General features: G+C 41.2%; 1 protein-coding gene across 1 annotated transcript in view; it reads left to right on the top strand.

The window, feature by feature from the left end:
* The window catches only part of LOC122805950 (ankyrin repeat domain-containing protein 11-like), a 297,653-nt gene that overhangs the window by 217,921 nt on the left and 56,984 nt on the right, over nt 1-22,748 (top strand). The gene's annotated exons all lie outside the window — the stretch shown is intronic.

Below are 22,748 nucleotides of genomic sequence, written 5' to 3'. Positions count from 1 at the left end.
GGGGCTTTGAAACTTCCCACCTCCGTCTTAAGTAACGTGAAGTTTGCTTTTGAAAAGTTTTTTACGGTGGTTTCCTTGTCCGAGGGTGGTGGCAGAATGTGGATATCCAGAGTGATTAGTTTATGGTCAAATCTAACCAACGAGGGGGTTGACGTCTGGTGTGGAACACCGGTTGCCCATGTTGGTGATGACCAGGTCCAATATGTTGTCGCCTCTGGTGTGGGTGTTGACCAGCTGATCCAGGGCGTTTGAGTTTATAAATTCTAGGAAATGTTGGGCATGGGAGTTTGTACTTGAGTAGTTCTCCCAGTTAATGTTTGGGTAATTGAAATCACCCAATATCAGGGTGTTTGGTAGGACCTTTGTTTCCAGTGTTTCCAGGAATGCAGAGTGGGGGTCCTGGGCCATGGTGGGTGATCTGTAGCAAGCTATAATTTGAATAGCAGTTTTGCCCATTGTTAGTTGCACGTGGATGATCTCTGAAGCATCATGCCCTGCCACTAACCTGGAGATGTGGGTATCCTTGATGAATATGGATACTCCCCCGCGTTTTGTATTTCGGTCTGGGTTTTGTGGCCAAAATGTATGGTAGGAGCTGTAGCCTGGTAGTGCTGGGGTGCTCTCTGGAGCCTTAAACCAGGTTTCTGTTACTGCACATATATCGATTTTCTCCATACTGAGAAGTGCCTCGAGTGCGTGTGTTTTGAGGTTTAGACTTCTGGCATTGAGTAGCATTACCATCAGTTTTTTGTTGGTTGCGCTATTTATGGCGGTGGGTTTGTCTTTTGAGCCTTGCCTAAAAAAGGCACTATGGGAGTGGCAGGATATTCGAAAGCCTAAGGGTGACAGGTGCAAGCCATCTCTAGTGAAGCAGCGTGGCTTGTCGAGCATGTCATCCCAGGTGGACAGACATTGGATTCCCTTTGAATGACACCAGAAGCTTACCAATTGTTGAAATTGATAATTTTTTCTCTATACTGTGGTATCATTCTTGGTGAGGGCAGGATGCTACTCGGTCAGGGTCATACCGGCCTGGGCTATGTGATCAGAGAGCTCCCCCATGTCTCTTTTCGTGTAGTCCAGGGAGGTATGGCTCAGGTCATTCATAGCAACATGGATAATGAGTCATATTTGTACTTGTTCTGAAGTGACCTGAGAGCTTGTGTTATGTGGTGGATCCTGGCACCTGACAGGTAGCTAACAGTAACCTTCTCCTTGTTCAGCCTAGTGAGTGGGACATCAGTGTGACTGACTATAGAGTCGCCTATTACTAGTGTGTTGGGTATGTTATTTTGCCTTAAGGGCTGTGATTGCATGGCACACTGGTCTTGTGAAGTATGTGTTTCATGGTTTGTGTTGGGGGGGGGTGGAGGTTGCTTAGATGTCTGATTTGGAGGTCTCTGTTTTTGCAGATTTTTATTTAGAGCCTCCGAGTATGTTTTTGTGTATTTGTGTGTTTTTTGCTGGTGCTGGTTTCATAGGTCTATGTGAGACTGATGGTGTGATGCAAGTAATTCCCTTCTCCTCTTGACTGCCTGGTCCAGTCTTGGGTTGAGAGAGCTTAGCTTCCAGTTTGGCTGTATAATTGCATCTCTCACATGTATTAGTGTTTGGTGGAAGGAGGAGAGGGTTGTCTGTGTACATGAGGCAATTGTAACATTGCCTCAAAATGCCCAGATTCAACAGTTGGACCGGAGAGTACACCTGAAACTGCCCTTTGGACGACATGCCTGGATAGATGGCAAGAAAGAACTGAAGATGGCACTGGCCAACTACCCTTTATACCCCCAACGTCCTGAGGATGTCTACTGGTGCAAGGAGGAAGTTGGGATCTCTGGTATTCAGGAAGTATTTGGAGCTTTTCTCCCTGGGCCTCTGCTTTCCCGGTAATGAAATGTCAGTGAATAAATAAATAAGTCCTCCTTTTCTATATACTCCCCCTAGGTGAATCCTGGTTTTGGGATATCTTTTTTTGTGTGTTATATAAGTTGGCAGTCATTTGTTACAGCTTTATTTATTTGCTGGTAAAGCATATGTAATGGTGGATGTTCTTCATCTTTCACTTGCACTAATAACCCTTGATTCATGCTTGCAGAAGTATGAGGCTCGCCTGAATACCAGATATCCCACCTTCCTCCTTGCACCAGCAGACATCCTCAGGTTGTTGGGGGTATAAAGGGTAGTTGGCCAGTGCCATTTTCAGTTCTTTCTTGCCATCTAAAATCTGATGACCAGCTCCCTTATGCAGGTAGTTAGTACATCAGGATGGCCTGAAGACCGGAGGCCAAGATAACTACCGTACTGGTGAACATTTTCCTCTAGTTTCTTGGGATGGTCTGTAGATGTTAAAGAAAATGAATAATGTTTGGTGTGCAAGGAGTTCTTTTTTATGTTTTCCACTCTTTTTGCATGTGTCTAGAGCATGATGTGCACAACTGAACTTAGTCTGCCATTAATGCCTTCACCATAGAGCACTGCTTTGAGCCAGCTACTTCAGTCTCTGTCAGGATGCCTATTTTCAGAAATTGTCTTCTGATAGCCCTAAACTCAGCCAGCCATATTTTATAATTGCAGGTATTAATGTGTAAAGAGCTTTTCTTTGATTGTTCACAGGGCAGTTACTCTAAGCATCAACCCCAACTTTATTTTTAGAGTTGACTCTGAAATAAACCTCAATCAGGCATTTTTTCCATCCCCACAAAATAAGAGCAATAGAATCCTTCACTCCCTTGACGTGCATAAGCTTAGATTCTTCTTAGACATTAAAAAAAGCATATAGACAGATGTTCATCGTGTTACACTGCTGCAGTCATTACACTTGGGTTATCCTGCCATCAGGCGGTCCCACAGTCGGCCAGAGTTCCAAAGTCTTGGTCCGGCGTCTGTTGCTGTCGCCTCCTCCCTGACGTCAGTGTGACAGGGGAATATAAGATGCAGAAACGACATTTTCTTCAGTCTTTCTTGCCGCGCAGTGCCCGAAGCAAAAGCAGTTCGCAAGTGCCGGTCGTCCGTCTACTGAGATTTTCATTCGAATCCAGAACCGAAGTCTTCTACAAAGCTAAGTACCCCATTGGGGAAACTTTTTCTTGCCTCAGACCGATGTCAGTAAAAGTTAATAACTGTATTTCTTGTGGGAAGCAAATACCTCATAAGGATTTCCATTCCTATTGTATCCCATGCCTAGGCCCTGACCACGACGTTACTGGTTGTCGGTTTTGTGCTAGAGCGCACTATTAAACGCCGGTTTGATTTTGCCCGACATTATTTTGGTAGAAAATTCAATTATACCATGCCGTCGGAACTTCAGACTACCGGAATACACAAAACGTGCAAAGACAGGGATAGGCATCCGAAGCCCAAAACTGACGATGAAGCCTCTTCTAGGCCAGTCACCGGTTCTCCGGTTTTCAGCGAGGTGCCTTCGCAGCCCCTGACGATCACTTCTGTAGAACACAAGCCGCCTTTGACTCCCACGTGGAGATGGCTGGGCCTCTGGACGCACAAGCTCTTCAGCCTACTGAGACTAACCTTTCAGAAGGATCTGGAGTAGCTGAGCAACCCACAGCTAAAGAGGGTGTCTTCAGACCTACTCAGTTAAGCATTAAACCCTCAGCTAAGTCTAAGCCTCCTTTAAAGTCAAATAAACAAATGCAGCATTCTCCAGGACAGGCCTCCATGCCTAAGAATCAAATGCTCAAAATGACTGAAGACCTAATTACTCTGATCAGGGGTCCCCCCCCCCCCGATAAAAGGCCTAGACAGGATGCAGACTATGACTCATCCGACCAGGTGTTCATCTCTTCTGATTCTTCCTCAGACCTAGGATACTCTTTACCCCCTTATGAAGATTCTGATGCTGAGGAATCAATTCCATCAGCCTCTGCCTGAGGACTTCTCCTTTGGGTAAACCCTACATACCATGAGGGAGCATTTCCACTGGGAAGGCCAGGATTACTCAGAATCCAAGAAAAGGCTCAGAGACTTCCTTTTATTACCTCAACACAGACCCCTTGCTATTCCACCAGTGTTAGATATTGTGGATGATGTGTATACTGAATCCAGCTTAAATCCTGATTCCTTACCTCCAGCCGTTGTTAAACCTGACAGATTCTACAGAGTCCCCGACTCACATAAATTTCTGTATAAAAGCCCTGTTGCTGTGAAACTATTTCTCAAGGACCCAAAGGAGTTAAGGCCTCATCAGCCAAGAATCCAGTTCCCTCTGACAGAGATTCCAGAGCATTAGACAGATGGGGAAAGAAAGTATATATGTCTGCAACTTTAGCAATGAGAGCCTTAAATTGCCAGTTTCACATTCAGCAATGTTTACTATCTCGGTTAAAACAAAAAATGCTTCCAGAATCAGATCCTCCTAATTTTGCATGCAGCTGAACAAGTGGGAAAGCATACTTTGCAATGTGGTTTTGATTCTCTAGAGGCCTCCTGCAGAGCAGCAGTTACAGGCTCTGTTATTAGAAGATATGCTTGATTAAAAGAACATACATTACCAGATCATGTTAAAGCAAAATTATTGGATGCACCTTTGCAGCAGGATGTGTTATTTGGAGTTAAGGCAGAAGAGGTATTAAAGAAAATGGAGGATAAGGAAAAATCTATGCAAACAGTGAAGGATTTCTTACAGGTTCAGCCTCCTAGATTTAGCAGAAACTGGCCAACTAAGAATTGGTCCTTTCCAATTACAGACAGACCTCAAAGGGGAAGATACAGATGTCCAAGAGGTAGAGGTCAAACACAAGGTCCTTACAGGCCTCGACAATGGGTTACATCAGGCCAGAAAGAAGGGGAAAACAGGCCACAACCATATAAAAATCAGCTCCAATGACTTCCCACTACAGCTGCCAAACAAATCCTTCTTGGCAGCCCCTTGGGAGGAAAACTGGCACTCTTGTACCACAATTGGCAAATGATCACCAAAGACAAATGGGTTCTCAACATTGTATTTCAAGGTTACAGGTTCCACTTTCACACTCTGCCAAGGTTAAAAGGAATGCCAAATCTGCCACCAAATCAATGGGCAGAGGCTCAAAAACAAATTACAGCAGTCATGGATATGAGAGCTATTCAAAAGGCACCATCACAGGAGCAAGGACAAGGATTTTACTCAAGACTCTATCTGGTACCCAAAAAGGGCAAAGCCTGGAGGCCCATTCTGGATCTTTCATCTCTAAACACTTACCTGGATGTTCAGAAATTCAAAATGTTGACATTACAGCAGCTTCTTCCCATGCTGGGCAAGAAAGCTTGGCTCGTGACTTTGGACCTCAAAGAGGCATTCCTGCCTGTACCTATCAGACAAAACTGCAGAAGATACCTCAGATTCATAGCTGGTTCAATGCACTACCAATTCTCTGCACTGCCCTTTGGCTTATCTACTGCACCCAGGGTCTTCACAATGTGCCTGGCACCAGTAATTGCATTTTGCAGACAGAAAGGAATTCAAATTTATCTGTACCTGGACGACTGCCTGATTCAAGCAGAGAGCAAGGACATTCTTCTAAAGCATCTGGCTTTTGTAAAAGTTATTAAGTTGCCCTGGAGTACACAGTAAACGAAAAGAAATTAAAACTAGTGCCCTCACGAGATTATATTCCTGGGTGCCAGCTTGAACACAATGGCCCAGATGGCTTATCTCATGCCAGACAAACAAGGACAACTGACTCAATACTTTCAATTGATGGCAACAAAGACCCAGCTCCCTGCAAGAAAAATTCTGCAGGCCTTGAGTTACATGGCATCCTGCATACTACTAATTCCATATGCCAGACTGCATATGAGGAAACTACAATGGTAACTAAAGAAGGTCTCAACACTGTCAAAGTTTGGAAATAGTTATACCACTTATCCCTTGCCTTCAACAGGAGTTTCAATGGTGGGCTCAAGCTTGTCACCTCAACAAGGGACAGCCAGGCAAACACTGACAACAGATGCATCGGATTATGCCTGGGGAGCACACATGGCAGGCAAATGTATTCAGGGCACGTGGACCGCAGAACAAAGGCATCTTCACATCAATCAAAAAGAGATGCTAGCTGTACAAAATGCCCTTATAGCTTTCAAGGACCTGCTGCATCCAGGACAACTATTACTAAAGACAGACAACACCACAGTTATGTGGTAAATAAACAAGCAAGGGGGCAATCACTTCTAGCCCCTATGCAGACAAGCTATGACCTTATGGAACACAGCTATAAACCTTCAAGTTCATCTGAAAGTGCAATTCCTGCCAGGAGAGAAAAACGCACTGGCAGACGACTTAAGCAGAAACATCACGGATCCCTGTGAATGGGAGTTGAATCCACAAATATTCAGAATGATAACACAGAAATGGTGGAGCCCGGACATAGATCTGTTTGCATCCCCAATTAACTGCCAGCTACAAATATTCTGCACAAGGAGTTACCATCCACAAGCATAGAAAGTGGATGCCCTCTCATTCAGCTGGAAGAACCTACAAGTATACACTTTCCCACCACTACCTCTCCTGCCAAAAGTACTCATAAAAGCCAGGCAGGAAGAGCCAAAGATGATCCTGATTGCACCAGACTAGCCACGCCAGCACTGGTGCCCAATCTTAAGGAACTTAGCACAAGAACCTCCCTGGATTTTGCCTCAAATCCCACATCTGCTGACTCAGCACAACAAAACAATACTGCACAGCCAGCTAAAGACCTTAAACCTAGCTGCATGGAAGATTCCTTAGTCAAGCAAGCAATGCCTCTCTCCAAAGCGGTTATGGATGTCATTCTGGAGGCCAGAAGGCCTAGTGCTTGGAAAGCCTATTTAGATAAATGGAAGAGATTCTGTACCTGGAACCAAGCTCACAGCCTTGACCCAAACATTCCTCAGATATTACAATACTTAACTGAGATGCTGGACAAAGGACTCACCTTCTCATCCATCAAGATCCACACCTCTGCCATATCTGCTCATTACAACACGGATCCACCAATTTTCCCTAATCCTCTGTTAAAACAGTACCTCAGAGGGGCTAAAAACATAAGACCACCCCGTAGACCACCTACTCCAACTTGGGATCTCAACTTTGTTTTGGAGAAGCTAACTTTACCTCCTGTTGAGCCAGCCAACACAGCAGAATTAAAATATACCTCTTGGAAAACTGCTCTTCTCCTGGCAATAACATCAGCATGAAGAGTTTCAGAATTACAGGCTCTAATGGCAGTGGAACCTTTCCTCATTTTCCACCAGGACAGGGTGTCTTTACAAACTAAACCCTACTTTTATGCCAAAGGTGGTATCCAGTGTGGCTCTAAACCAAACTCTTCACCTGCCAACTTTTTATCCTAAACCACAGAATAAAGGGGAGAGACTACTGCACTCTTTGGACATTCACAGGCAGTTACGCTTCTACTTGGACAAAACCAAAGCTTTCAGAAAATCTGAGCAATTATTGGTAGCATATGCTGCAGGAGCACAGGGACAAGCCATTTCAAAACAGACTATTTCAAAATGGATAGGACATTTCTGCTATGGAACACCGGTACCTAGCAGCATTGGATCTCACTCCAGGGCAACAGCCACTTCAACTGCCTACCTCAGGGGAGTACCTACCAAGGATATTTTGGAAGTAGCAACTTGGAGTTCTGTACACACCTTCACCAAGCATTACCATCTGCCTCTATACTCTAAATCCAGAGCTGGCTTCACCACTGCAGTGCCTTATAGCCACCCCTAATGCCTTATAGGACCAGCCACCCTTCCTCAGCTTTGGGATTCTACCCAAGTATAATGACTGCAGCAGTGTAACATGATGAACATAGTACAGTTTTGTACCTACCATAAATGTAGATGTTAGAGTGTAGACACTGCTGCAGTCCAGGTTACCCCCCCTCCTTCCCCTCTTACTGACTGGTACGTACCTATGTCTTCTACTCTTACTACCTATGGGGAGTATTTGCTGGTAGCTGTAAGTTGTTTTTTGCTTTTCTTATGTATGTTTTATTAGCAATTGGAATTGCCTACATATTTAGAGGCACCTGACATCTGGGGCAAGAAAAACTGAAGAAAATGGTGTCAGCTGCATCTTGTATACCCCTGTCGCACTGACGCCAGGGAGGAGGCGACAGCAACCGATGCCGGACCAAGACTTTGGAACGCTGGCCGACTGCGGGACCGCCTGACGACAGGATAACCCAAGTGTAATGACTGCAGCAGTGTCTACACTCAAACATCTACATTTATGGTAGGTACAAAACTGTACTTTATATTGTTTTTTTGTGGCCTTTGCAAAAGGGAAGGAAGGAAAGTCTGTGCACAAACAATATCTCTCAAAATAGACTGCAAACCGTATTTCCTTATGTTAATGGAATCTTGGGAAACCAAAGTCAGATCATACTGCATGAGGGCTTACAGCCACTACCACAACCTCCTTTAGAGAGGTATCCACAAAGAACATCCTAGAGGCAGCTACATGGTCACCTCTCCACACCTTTGTCGAACATAACCTAAGGGCTGTGTCCAGGGGACAGGATTTCCTTCAGTCATTATCCTGGGATTGATTTTCCTTGCACCAATCACCAGACAACCTCCCAACTCCTAGCTCTGGGAGTTATTACTGCAATAGCAAACTAACAAGAATGGAGTACAGTTAAGTAAGGCCCTTACCATAAACGTAGATGTTTGAGTGGATTCACCATTGCAGTGCCGATTCCTTCCCTTTTATCCTCCCCTAATCTTTAAGTAGGGTTGAGGTGGGTGCCCTTCCTTCCTAGTCTGTTCTTCCCTCCCAGTTAGTCTCCAGTGTAATTTTCTCCCAGACAAGGAGCTAGAATACTTTCAAACAGCTTGTGCTCTGGAACTCAGGAGCGTGTGTTGTCAGACTGGTGCAAGAAAGCCCTGAAGGTGGCACTGGCCGACTGCCCTTTTTACCACTGATATTCTGATGTTGGAAGGGGGGAACCATCTACTGTGCTGTGAGGGAGGTGAGATCTTTGGTATTTGGGTCAGCCTTAGGTTTCTGCAGGTAGGAATCTCCATAGTTATTACTGCAACAATGAATCTACTCAAACATCTACATTTATGTAAGTACCTTACACAACTGTTTTTTCAGAACAGTAAGGAGGTGTAGCTTAACCCTCCTGTCCTAATAGGTGCTGTTTTCTATATGTAGCAATACCTTGTCACTGATCCTCTGTCCTTTGTGGGCTGAGATAAACTTCCAGGAAATGCTAGATGAGGTTGTCAAGACAGACTCTTGTAATTTCTTCTGCTTGGCCTTCATCTAAAAGGATATGACATTTTACTTCCATCCCATGGACAGATACTTATCCTAGACAAAACTGGAACACATCTGTGGCTCTTAGATTAAGAAGTTGTTTCACATTAAGACCCAGTAGTGAGCTTTGGCACAGACTCATCTAGAACTGAAGGATTACTAGTAATAATGTATGGTTATCATACAGCGTAACCCTCAAAACTTGTATGCTTTTATTTTTGGTTTTTGAGTTCTTTGGAAATGTACTGAAGAAGACTTTGGGACCACTTATTGTGCTGTGGTTGACATTGTAAGTCATAATATTTCTTTGGTTTGTGCCCCCTCCTGCATGTGCTGAAAGACGCATTATCTATGATTATATAAGACAATTGTCATATGATTTGACAGTGAAGATCTGTTGCAAAATTTCTTGATGTCTGCTTCAGCTGACTGGTACATAATTTTTGTCCAGAATCACAAATTGTAGAAATGTTAAGCCGTAAAATCCAAACAAATTATAATATTGTTGGATGGGGAAAAGCAACGTTTTTTTTTCCAAGTGGGAGACTTTCACAGTTTTTCCTTACTTATTTTACAATGTCTTTGGTCATAGCACTTAAAAGCTATGACTCAGCTGGGTGGATTATCCTGTCATAAAAGGGTGGCCACAGTGCTGCAGCGGTTAGCATTGTCACCTCACAGCAAGAGGTTCTCCGGTTCTATCCTCGGCTGGGGTGCCTTCTGTGCAGAGTCTGCATGTCCTCCCTGTGGTCGTGTGGGTTTCCTCCGGGTGGTCCGGTTTTCTCCCACATCCCAAAGACATGCTGTAGGTGGATTGGACACTCTGAATTGGCCCTAGGCATGATTGCTTTCATGTGTGTGCCTTCTGTGGAAGGTTGGGTGCTGGGTTGGCAATTCAACACTGCAAAACTCTACTGCCAGTCATGAGCGGACAGGTGATCCGCTGTGGTGACCCCTAACCGGGAAAAGCCGAACGAAGAAGACGTTTTCTAAAAAAAAAAGCTGAAAGAAGACGTTTTCTAAAAAAAAAAAAAATGCTTTCTTTCCTCCCCTTTGAGTCTGCTGATTTAGCTGATGTCAAAACCTGGAAAAAGAGCTCCTCTGGTAGCATTAACTTCTGCTATGTTTTTCTGAATTCCAAGCCATTATGCGTAAAGAGCCATTCTTGATCTTTCATAAAGCCAGGGTAACTGTCCTTACCAACTCCTGCTTTATGCTGACAGTAGTGTCCGAGTTTGACCTTAATGAAAACATTAACCTCCCTGTTTTCTTTCCACATCATCAAAACAAGGGTGAAAGGATAAATTGTATCCATTAGGTGTGTGCAGATATTTCAGATTTTATTTGGACAGAATAAAATCTTGCAAAAAATCTGTTCTTGCTTTTGCAAATTGAAAGGAAGGGAGACCATATCTAAATGGATTGCAAACTGTGCCTTATTGTCTTCTGCCATCACAGAAAGCCAGTGCAATGCAGGGTCAAGTCGTACTCCACTAGGACTACAGTTGCTAGTACTGCCTTTCTTAGGGGAGCTCTCCCTCACTGCATCTTGGAGGACTTCTTTCACACCTTCTCCAAGCATTATAACCTATAAACTGCTTCTTGAGCAAGGGCAGTATTTACTTTAGCCATCATGCATGGCCTTATCTCTCTCTGCCTGCTGCTGTTCAACCTCCCAACTCTACCTTCTGGAATTTTCTCAAGAGTTATTACTACAACACTGAACTATGAGGAATATAATTTAGTTGTGTTAGCTACTGCAAATGTATTTGTTCATGCAGCTTCACTGTTGCAGTTACAATTCTTACCTTCCTGCCCTCTTCCTTCCTTTCCCCATGGTTGGGGTGGGAATTATTTCCAGTCTCTCCTTCTCTCCTGACCCCCCACAGGTATATTCCCTCCTTACTTCCTCTTGCAATCTGTGGATGTATCTGTGTAAGCTGTGCTCCTGGCTACTCTGAAGAGACGAGCCCTTCAGATAGGGCAAACCAGAGTTAAAAGTGGTGCCTGCTGATGACTCTTTATAGCGCCAACATCTTGACATTAGATGGGAGGATCTGCATCAGGCCATGGTCTGTGGTATTTGGTCCAGCCTTAGACTTCCACAAGGTAGGAATTCCAAAGAGCACTTGTTGCAGCAGTGAAGTTGTTCATACTCTACTTTTATGGTAACTACCTAACACAGCTATACTTTCTTAAAGATCAAGTTGAAGATGCTGACCTTCCAGCTTGTTTTGAATCTTAATAATTCCAAGTATGCACTTGTTCACTTTGGTTGTGATGGGCAGCTGTCTGCATATGCCCATCTATAAGATTCACAGAAAGCAGCTAGGGTTAAGGGTGGGATAGGACCATTCTGTTTACCTCCCAAAAGCACAGAGGGAGGTATAGTTAGTTAAGCACACTTATTCGTAACAATAGATATTTGAGTACAAGTACAACAGCAACAGTATTACTCATTTTTATAAACATTTTTATTAAATAATGACATTTTAAATGGCAATGTGTTTACATATATTAACAGAGAAGAGAAACAAACCATAATAGTTCCAGTTGTTATGCAGTATAGTCATATTTTCTGTTTCACAATTTTCATTAACTGTAACTGTTTAAATTGCTCAGTTCCTGCCTTCCCTTAAACCTCACACCTCCTCCTCCTGAATATTATTCTGACTTTATTTCCACAAATTCCATTTATTTCTATGACATTTGCTCCTTTCCTTTTATAAAGATCTCCCCTTCACTTTTTACCTCCTTTACAGTATCCAAAAGTTCCATTACATTTGGTATAAATTTTGATTTGCATTTTCTAGTAATTGACAGCCATCAGTATTAAATTTAGTAGAGTCTTTCTTATATTTAGGTGATACAGGCCTATATTCCAGCTCAAAATAATATTTTTTAGATACTATTAAAGTACTGTATAGGGAATTTTTAAAATCTGCCAATTTATTCTGTTCCCAAACACCTCTCTTCCCCATCACACCTCTGGCATTTACTGTCCTCCTTATTGAAAATCCTCTGAAGTCTGTTGTATGAACATACTTATGGTAACACTTCCCATGTAAAATCCCAAACCTTCTGGACTTTGTTACATATTTTTGGAGCCCTACAGATTTATTCATTTTATTCTTTCATAACCTACATTGTCTAATGTCTTATGCCAATAATTTTTAACATTCTTTGATTCTCCTAGTTACCATGCATTACTTTATACACACTGCTAACTATCCCTTTTTGACAGCATCTTCTGTTCTAGACTTGCTTGAAAGTGTTACCAGAGCTGGTCTTTTAACTCTCTCATCCCTTTTTTTTTTGCCTACAGTTTTTAATTCCTGTTAGGGAAGGCAGCCTCTAGCCTGCAGTCCCAACTCATACATACATTGTGCTTAATCACACTCTAATAACCTTCATTCCTTAGTTATTTACTTTTAATATCTTGGTCCCTTTGCTAATTCCATCTAGTAAAATCTTGCTTCATCTTTTCTATTTTCTGTACTTCTGTTTGCAGTCATCCCTATTTCTCTATATCTCTTCTTTCGCATGCTGACTTGGTTCTTAGAATACTTTTCTGCACACTATGAGTATAATAATCAATATAGTTATTATTCTCCTTAATTACTTGATTCCAAAATCCTAATCGCTCTTTATCCCTTAAACTCCCTCTCCCACTTTAACATCCTTTTTCACTCTGATTTATAACCTTCTGCTTGAGTTGTGTATATGAGTCATAGCTGCATAGTTTACATTACCCATTCAGATCTGATTCCTCTAAACCACCTCATTCTTTGGAGAGAATCAACTTATCTCGCTTACTTTTGTCTTCTTTCCCTCCCAAACCATTAACTTCAACTCTGCGTCATCTTCAGTTTCTTCCCCGTTTGATAAAAATGTTTGATCTGTATATAAAATTAAAGGGACTAAAAGTATTTATTACTATTTGTATCTCACTGTCTCTATTTATAATTAAGCACTTCCATTTTCAGTCTTTCTATCATCCTTTACTTGGTCTCTTCCCACATATCCTTAGCTGCCATAACAGAATTCTTTTTAAGCCATACTGCTACGTACTTCATTTTATGTTCACTTAAGGATGGATATTGCTGACCTAATTTTTGTGTAGGTACGTAGTTTACTACTATACCATTTGTTTTATTGTCATTTATTTTATATCCTGAAAAGACTTGAAACTGTCTCAAAATGCTCCACACCAACAAAATGTTTTTTTTCTGGATTTATTAAATACAAAATATCTGCAAATCTTGCTTTTCATGATTACTGTACCAGTTGAATACTTGAAAATTGTAAATCCCTTATTTTCTTTGATAATGGCTCTATATATAAAGCAAGTAATGAGAAGGACACCCCTTCCTAGTTATTCTGCTCAAACACATTGTCAGAGAAGAACCCTCCCACCTTAATTGTTACTTCAGACCCTTCTTATTAGTGACACAAATGCTGCCAATGTCCTACTCATAAAAACCCATCTGACTCTTGATTTTTTTTCTCTGCATTAAAACTCAAAATAGTGGTGTTTTGTTACAGTCCACTTCCCCTTGGGTCACCATTCTTTTGTTAATATCAGATGTTTGCTTCTTCCCTCAAATATTGCAATAACTGATATTTGTCAGTTTTGGTATTTGCCATTCTCTTCACTGGTATTGAGAAATACTTTATAATCCTGGCTTAAAATTAAAATGAATCTGTATGAAGACACATCCAAAGGGTCTGTACCCACTGTGTGTAATACAGCCATCGCAACTTTCAGAATATTGTTAAGCAAAGCGTTCCAGATCTCTGTCACTTTTTTCCCTGTTGGCTGATTATTCATAATTGTTTTTCTTTGCTTCCTATTCTTCTGCTTTATATAAATCTTCATAATATTTCAGAAATATCTGTGGTATCTCTATAGGATATCTGATTATTTTTCGTGTCATACACTCCCCATGTTTGGCTACAACTCTACTTTCTGTTGCTGTAATCTTTGTGCTAAAAGCATTCATATTCTAGAGTTCCCAAAAAATTGCTTAATGTCAGCCTTTATGAAGTTATGTTTATTATCCTAGTACTACTGTATTTTCTCTTTAGAACTTGGCAGTTGCTTTTATTCTTGTATTGAGAGATTCACCTTCTCCTACAGTGCTTAAACATTAAAGTAATTCATATAATTTCTTTGCCACATCTTTCTATTTTATTTCTACCACCTTTTTAACTCCTTTTCAATTGTATCCCACTCACTAGCTGTCCCATCCAAGTTAATTTCTATGTTCCCTATTAACTCTTGAATTATATTGACTACCCGTTTCTTTTTCCTAGTTAAGTGGGAAACAGAAATGTTTCAAACTCTCAAACTAAGGAATACTTGCTACTGGAAGCCAAACAATCCAAAACCAAGCCGTAGAAATTTCAAGTGTTGCTCAAGAAGTGCAATACAATCCAGTAAAGTGTAAAACACAGGTTTAATCCAAGAAATGCAGTACAATCCAGTAAGCGTATAGGCGCTTTCATTTTAAGCCCTTTAAAACTTCATCAGATACCTTCCATCTATATCTTAGTCTTAATTGGCATATGAGTTTCTGGATAGGCCTCAAAGCTTCCGTTTAAATGCAGATGTTCCTGAGAACTATAATTTCTGTCCTGTGAATGTGTTTTGGAGAATATGTAAATTCTTTCAGAGGTCCTCTAACTGAATTTGCATCTTTATCAAATATTGTCATATATTTCTTAAGAAGTCTACCCTTTCTTGTTCTATTTTCCTTTCTAGGTCCCCTTCTGCACCCTCAATATTGGAAATTAGGTTTCAGACCCCCACCCATAAATAATATTCCTTGGGAAAGTGTATTATTTTTTCCAAACTTCTAAATGCCATAATAGTAGTTTTAGATAGAATATAAATATTTGCTAGCATATTCCTCCTCCTCTGCTAGTAACCTTTTATTACAACAACTGTTGTATTATTGGACCTTTTCCCATTTTCTCTTACTATTGCAGACCTGTCTCAATCATCAACATTGTTCCCCTTAGCCTTTGTCCCTGAGATTCTGCTGAATGTCCTCCCTGGAATCCTTTTTGTCAAATTCCCATGTTTATTTCTACCCAGTTTTGTTTCCTGTAATGTTGCTATTTGCAAACTACATTTATATACATTTTCCAAAAGGAATTCTACGTCTACAAATAGAAAGAGTTGCCTCAAATTGACAGCTGCAATCACAGGAATTGCCTATTTTAAACTTAACATTATCCATGCAATGTGTTTGTTAGATCCCGTGCTCCCACTTGCAAAGATTGTTGTCTGTTCTTAACTGATCTCTATTCCTCTGCCGGATATGAAAGGAAAACTTGCATGCTTTGGGTAAACATTAACGTTTAGCATTAAGAAAGTGCACTGGCACCCTTTTAATAAATAAACTTAATTGTGTCCTGTTAAATTTAGTGGATTAAAGTACTATGGCTGCTGGGTGAGGTAAGTACTTGCAACTACCCACTTCCCAACTTCATTTATTTTCAGTAAACTGGTTGCCAACATCATTTTGAAAGTTAATTGCATTGTACTTGTAATTTTCACTTAGAACACATTTGCCAGGCTTGTCAGGATTAGTTGCACTTGCTGCTTAATTTCAGCAGAATTCCAGAAGGTGCTGATGGAAAAAATAAACTGCTAAAAGTAAAATGCTAGAAAGAACTAGTTTATTCAGCCTTTAATTATATTATACTCTTGTTTGAGTTCTTTGGTGTCATTCTAGACATTAAGTATGTAAAACTGGATTTATGCTTTAGAGTCTTCCACAAGTTTGACTCCGTCAATAATTGTCTTTTTCAGCCACTTCTTGCAGAACTAGAGTTCACATGTCTAAAATAAATGTAATGGTATTGATATTTTCCTTTCTCCCTTTTATTCATTAATTTCACTTTGTTACTGATTTTCTGATCATCTAAACTTCCCAACAGCAGTCTCTAGTTCGAGTCCAAGGTACTCCATATTCTTCTAGTCAGCACCTGGGCTTTTTCTATCACTCGAGTATTTTCTTTGGAATAATGGAAACTGATTGACTGGCAGTCTGTCTCCACAGGTTTTGTTATTGTCAGAAGGTTGAGAAGCAGAATACCCTTCAGCTTGCTGTCTCACTGTTTATCAAACTTTATTGCCTTCTTATCCTTTTCTGCATCTATCTGCCTCTTGACATCTCTTGATTACCAGGATAAATTTGCTTCTCTTCTGTTTGGTGCACAATAAATACTCATTTTCAGCAAACAGCTCTAGACTTCCTGTTTCTTATTAATTTTACCATGTCAAAAGTTTGTCAGAAACAGCTTTTTCTGCTGCTATGATTGCATCTTTAGTAATATAAGCTGTATCTGCTTTCTCATTGCCAGTTTGAAGGCATACATACAATGTGCCATCTCTAAATCTTGTTGTGGAATACCATTCCAATTGCTTATTTGTACTTTAGTCTATCCCTTCCAGTTTCATGAATATGGCAAAAAAAATATATATATGTTTTCTGTGCTTGCTTTGTCATCTCCAGTTTTTTGAAATTGTTCGTCCTGAGAACAGTCATGTTCAGCTGGTCTTTCCTTCATTTCAGCCTCTGATTTCCGCAGGCATATTAGGTCATCATACTGCTTAATGAGTCTTCTTTTTCTAACCTTTTGTCATTGTAATTTTGTATATTTTTTTCTGTATCTTATCTATTTTAAACCCCCCTGAGTGCATTTTATTTATTTTTTCATCTGAATTACTGGAAGCAAACGCACGCATTAACATTTTCACTTTGTGCTGCTTTTTGCTGAACAGTAAGCTGTAAGGTTCTTCGTACCCAGAACTTTTTTTCATCTGCCTTTCTGCTTGATTTTTCTCTCAATTTCTCCAATTGTCATCTTTGTTGTTATCCAGGCAATGTCATTACTAGCCAGTAATTGATTTGAACTCTGATTAACTTTCTTTTAACAGTTTCTCTAATGTTTACATTGAGGGAGCTGCAATCAACCCCGAATACTCAATGTATAGCTATCTTGGAGGTAGTTGTAACAAGGCAAAGCTTTTCTAAATGTTTGGCTAATTTTATTGCATTTTGCCATAAAAAGTATGGAAGGGCCTATTAGTGGTAAATAAAGGCCTACTCAAGCAGAGTAACTTCCACTATGCCATCCGCTTTCTTCTAGAACATAGGTTCATAGGTATTTATGACCTCAATGGCCTTTTTAAGCCTAGCCAGGTATCTTAAATATCTGACAAGATGAAACCATTTACAGGTTGTGTGTGTCCATTAGAGACTTTGGTGCCAAGCCATGAATTAATTTCTTGTTCCCCATCCAGTTATCCAGTTTGCACTTGAATTGTGTTAGGGAGGAACTGTGCTTCATATGGATGGGGGAGCCTGTTCCAGAGGTGGGGGTAATTTCTGTGGTACAGACCTCTCTAGCCAACAGCTCCTGTTTATATCACAGGTAAGGTTTAAGTCTTTAGAATGGGTAATTCTGGTGCTGCTTGTTTTACTGATATTCAGGAGGTCCATCAGAATGGGGTCTGACAGTGCCTTGTATGCCAGGCATAGAGCAACCCTGAACAGTGTGCATGAGACAAATTACAGTGAATATGGCCTTGAGGCAGTCTGCATAGGACATTTCACTTACACCCTTTATTATTTTAGTGAGGAACCTCTGCGGACATTACACTGTTTGGATATGCCTGGTTAGGTACATACAAAAGGGGGCATTGTACCCTGTGATAGGTTTGCTGAATGCAGTGGAACAATGACTTCTTGGACTTTGATGTCATACCTTTGTTTATTATAAGTTGCGCAACATAGAATGATTTCCTCACTATTGTGGACAAGTGTTGGTCAAAGGTTAGATTACTGTCTATGCATGTCCCCAAGTCCCTGACTACTGGATCAATTATAAGAGGAATGTTGTCAGTATGATATTTACCAGGTGTGGATGACTTCCCGAACATACGATTATGCATTTCTTGGCATTTTGTTGTATTCCATGGCTGAGACACCAGTTTGTCTGTGTCGGCCCTTTCTGAAGAACATTGTATTAGTGTGGGATTTAATGACTAATCCTAATTTGCAATCACCTGCAAATTTAGTTAGCCAGAGACCATTGACATTGGCCTTGACTTCAGAGAAGTAAATGCCAAAAAGGAGTGGTCCACGACTGATCCCTGAGGGACTCCACTTGTGTGGACTCCCCAGTGGTAACTTTCTGGGTCCTGTCTGTGAGCCAGTTGGCTATCCACTGGATGACATATGGGTTTGTACCTAACCTCTTGAGTTTGCCAGCAATGTCTGAGTGGGGTATTTTGTTAAATGCCTTGGCCAAGTCAAGGTAGGCCATGTGAACCATTTTGCCCTCATCCATTCCTTTGGTGATCTTCTCAAAGAAGCCCTTCAGGTTGAGTAGGTATGACCTTCCCTTGATGAAACCAAACTGGGTTGGGTCTAGTGTCTTGAGGCTTACTGTATCGTTATTGATCACTTCCATGATAACTCTTTCCATGGCTTCGCAATATCATACCTCTCAACTGTACAGATTTTCAGAGAATGTCCAGATTTTTGCCTCATATGTTTGGTCTGTTCCTCATAAATTTTTTTTTGACAAATCCCTGGGATTATTTAAATATTAAAGTCAATAAATAATGAAAATTATTTGAGTTTTAGACTTCATAGCCTTCAGAAATTGTATGGTAACACAACTTCTGTTATTCTAGCAACTTGCTAAGTTTATAAGAGCAATATTTAAAATGTGTCTCTATTTTTGGGGCTTTGTTCCCCAATTTTGTCCGGCTTTGTCCAGATTTCTTGCAGTAAGAGGTTGAGAGGTATGCATAGCAGTTCCAGAGGGCCTGATGGGTCATGTTTCATGCTATTTAGAAGGCATCCCGGGATATTGTCTGGGGCTCATTGATGCAGTGTTCTTGTCCTTAGAGACAACACTAAGGAACTGTTCCCTAGTAATAGCAGGGTGAGTTAAATTTGTTGGTATTTCCTGAGGGAAGGTTGAGGGGGAGAGAGAGGGGTAAAGTTGGAGCTGAATTTATTAGCCAGTAGGTTTGCTGCATCTTCTGGTTCAGTATAGGTGGCTTCATTTACAATGAGCTCTGTACACAATTGTGTATTGTCTTTCAGGTTGCAGACATAGGTAAAGAATGCCTTGTGGTTGTCCATGGCCTGGGAGGCCTTATATTTGGCTTTGGTAGACTTTGTCCCCTGAGTTGTGTAGTTTGATGAGGGTGCTTTTATCCTGCTGGGTGCTGCAACTCTTAACGTTTTCCCATGATTTTCTTCCTTCGATTATACAGCCTTTTGATTTTGTGCTTCCACCCAGGGTGGCTTGTTTTTTGAGTTAGTTCTGTACTTAATTCTTACTGGTACAGTTGTGTCTCTGCAGCTATTGACATGCTTGTACAGGGTTTCTGAGAACAGTTCTGCATAGGCAGCAGTGTTCGCATGGTTTATAGGGGCTTCAGAATTTGCCAGGTTATCACTTTAGAGCAGGAAGTTACCCTTAGAGTAGTTCCTGAATATTCCAAGTTTAGCTGGGGGTGCAGGTTTTATTTTTACTTCAAAGGAGACCATTTTATGATCTGTCCTTACCAGAGAAGACATACTAGGTGGTGTGCAGCAGTCTCCCATATTAGTGAGAACCAGGTCCAGTATTGATGAACCCCCTGGTTGGTCTATTGATAATCTGACCCAGGGAGTTTGTGTTTACAAAATCTGGGAATTTATCTGCCTGTATGTTTGGTGTCATATAGGATTCCCAGTTAATAGTGGGGCAATTTAAAGTAGCCCATGAATATGGTATTGGGTTGGATGGTGATTGTTTCTAATAAGTTTCATTGCATGGTATGGGTTTCCTGGATCATATAGGGGGACCTATAGCTTGCAAGGAAGTGGTATTGGATTTTGCCTATGGTAATTTGAACATGGAGTAGCTTTAGTGCATTGTCCTGTTTGACCAGTCTTGAGGTATATTTATTTTTGATGTAAATCGAGGCACCTCCACCTTTAGTCTCTGCCTGTGTAGTAGCTGGTCTAAATGTATAGAAAGCATTATAACCTTGCACTGTCAGTGTGCTTTCCAGGGCTTCAAACCATATCGCAGTGACCGCACAGATGCTGGCATTCTCTTAGGTGAAGAGAGCTTCTAGGGAGTGGATTTTTTTTTGTTTTGACCCCTTTCATTGAGCAGTAATACCTTTAGATTTTCTTCGTTTTGATTTGCTATGTTGAAAGTACTTGGCATTGCCTAAAAAACAACACTATGGGGGAGACCATGTTTTACCCAATATTTGAAAGCCTAGAGGGGAGAGGTGTAGACCCTCCCTGGCAAATCAGAGTGGTCTGTTGACCATCTCCTTCCATGCTGACAGATACTGCACCCCCCCCCCTTAGAATGACACCAGAAACTAAGCCAGGTATTAAGGTAATTCGTCTTCTGTTCGTATTGTGGCATCATCCTTGGAGAAAGTAAAATGCTGCTCAGTGCTAGGCTCATACAAGTCTGGGACACGCATTCCAAGAGCTCTATGATGTCTCTCTTCATATAGTCTAGGGAGGTATGTGTTTAGTCATTTACACCCACATGGACTATGTGAGTCATACTGGTACTTGTGGTCCAATGACCTCAGTCCATGCGTAATGTGGTGTATCCTACCCCAGATAAGCAACTGACGGTGACTTTCTCCTTACTCATCCTGGTGAGAGGGACATCAGTGTATCTCACAATGGAGTATCCATTGACCAGAATGTTGGGTTGTGTGGTGGCTTACCTTATGAGCTTAGAAGTAGAGGCTCCATGAGATTGCTTGTATGTGTTGCTGTTTTGAAAGAGTGCATTCAGGGCTGCTGAAAGTATTTGTTGTGTGCACTTCATCTGGGCATCTTTGGGGTTTAGGAAGGTTACATTTTAAGTACCTCAGCATATGTGGGGCTTGCTTTGAATTTTGTGATGGGTGCAGTGTGTGTACTACTGACAAGTTTATTGACATTAGGAGTACTTTTATGTAAGAGGTTTGCCTCTAGTGACATTGTGTAAATACATCTCTCACATACCATATCAGTTTGAGAATTAACTGATTGTCAGTAAACAAGAGGCAATCTCTACATTTCATCAGGATGCCCATATCCACCAAACTAGTAATGGAGATAGTGGGAAATTCATATACATGGCAACAGACCTTTTTTATTGATTAGACAGCTGGAGTGCGAGTATAAAGCAGTGTTAGAAATATCTGTTGTGCAACTCTGGGGATAGTCCTTTTCACTGCAGACTAGTTGCCCTGTGTGCGACTAGGTATTAGTGAAATTTCAGTTGTGCTTTTACAGGAAAAATGTCACTCGCCATGTCTGTGTCTATACAGGGCACTGCCAAACACTTGAGGGGATACTAAGTACATCTCGGCACAAAACATTTATGATGCAGCTACTTGGTTGTCCATTGACACATTTCCAGCACACGAGTTCAGATACTTAATCTAAAATGAATCTTGATTCAGAACAGCAATCCTGCAAGGCCAGGGGGCTTTGCAGGAACCATCTCTACTGCATTCCATCACCTCAGTGATGTACTTTGGGAAGCTTCCCATTTGTCAGGAATATTACCCTGACAGTCATCCATATAAAGAATGTAGTGCGGTTGTGAGAAGCTCTCCATAATAGCAGATTTTTGAGTAGGATCACTGTTGCAGTACTAGCTCTTACTCACCTTCAGTCAGGGAGCTTAGTCTTGCAAAAAATAGCGGAGGTAAGTGTGGGTAGGAGGAGGAGAAAAATGCAAAGCACCTCTTTACTTCTATTCAGCTCTGTTCTACCCACTTACCAGAAAGTAGCATAGAAACTACAGATGGGGTTCTTCACAGCAGACTTGGAGTTGCACCTTTCTTATTGTCCTCAGTGTCATAACAGGCAAGTTGGCTGGGTTTTCCCCTTACTGGGCATATCCACTGCCTTTCAGTGGCAAAAAAGAAAGAGGGCTCAGGCTTCTTTTATCCAGGGACACAATCATGCATTTTTAATGGGGAAGAAGTCAGGTGGTACCAGGATGACCTCTGAACTTTCGTAGTCAGTCTGCTTGTGCACATGTTCAGCTGTGGCAGTTTCCTATTTGCTAGACTTCTGCTGCAAGCATCTTCTGGTATGATGAGTTTGTCAGGGAGCTCTATTCTTTCCATTGTTAAAGCATAATTTAACTTGCGCCTCTTTTGTTGCACCATTAATAATACAGAATGATTCCAGTTGTTAACATCTACCGTGACACTAGTTATTACACATTTACAAAATTGACTGCACACCTAGAAGGATGCATTGTTAAAAGTGCAGAGGGCTTCCAGAAACAGTGAGCAAATTAGAAGATCCTGACTTAATTTAAGCATGCATAATATTTTTTTAAATACCATATTGGGTAATTTTCTTCTAATAAGAGCTCTGTGATCTTGTATAAAACTTTGAGAGGTCCAAATGTAAAGTTAGATATCGAAGGAAATAGA

The sequence above is a fragment of the Protopterus annectens genome, chromosome 7.part0 (genome assembly GCF_019279795.1).
Source record: "Protopterus annectens isolate FY-2018-M chromosome 7.part0, PAN1.0, whole genome shotgun sequence".
NCBI lineage: Eukaryota > Metazoa > Chordata > Ceratodontiformes > Protopteridae > Protopterus > Protopterus annectens.
This window is presented reverse-complemented; position numbering and strand designations above follow the sequence as displayed.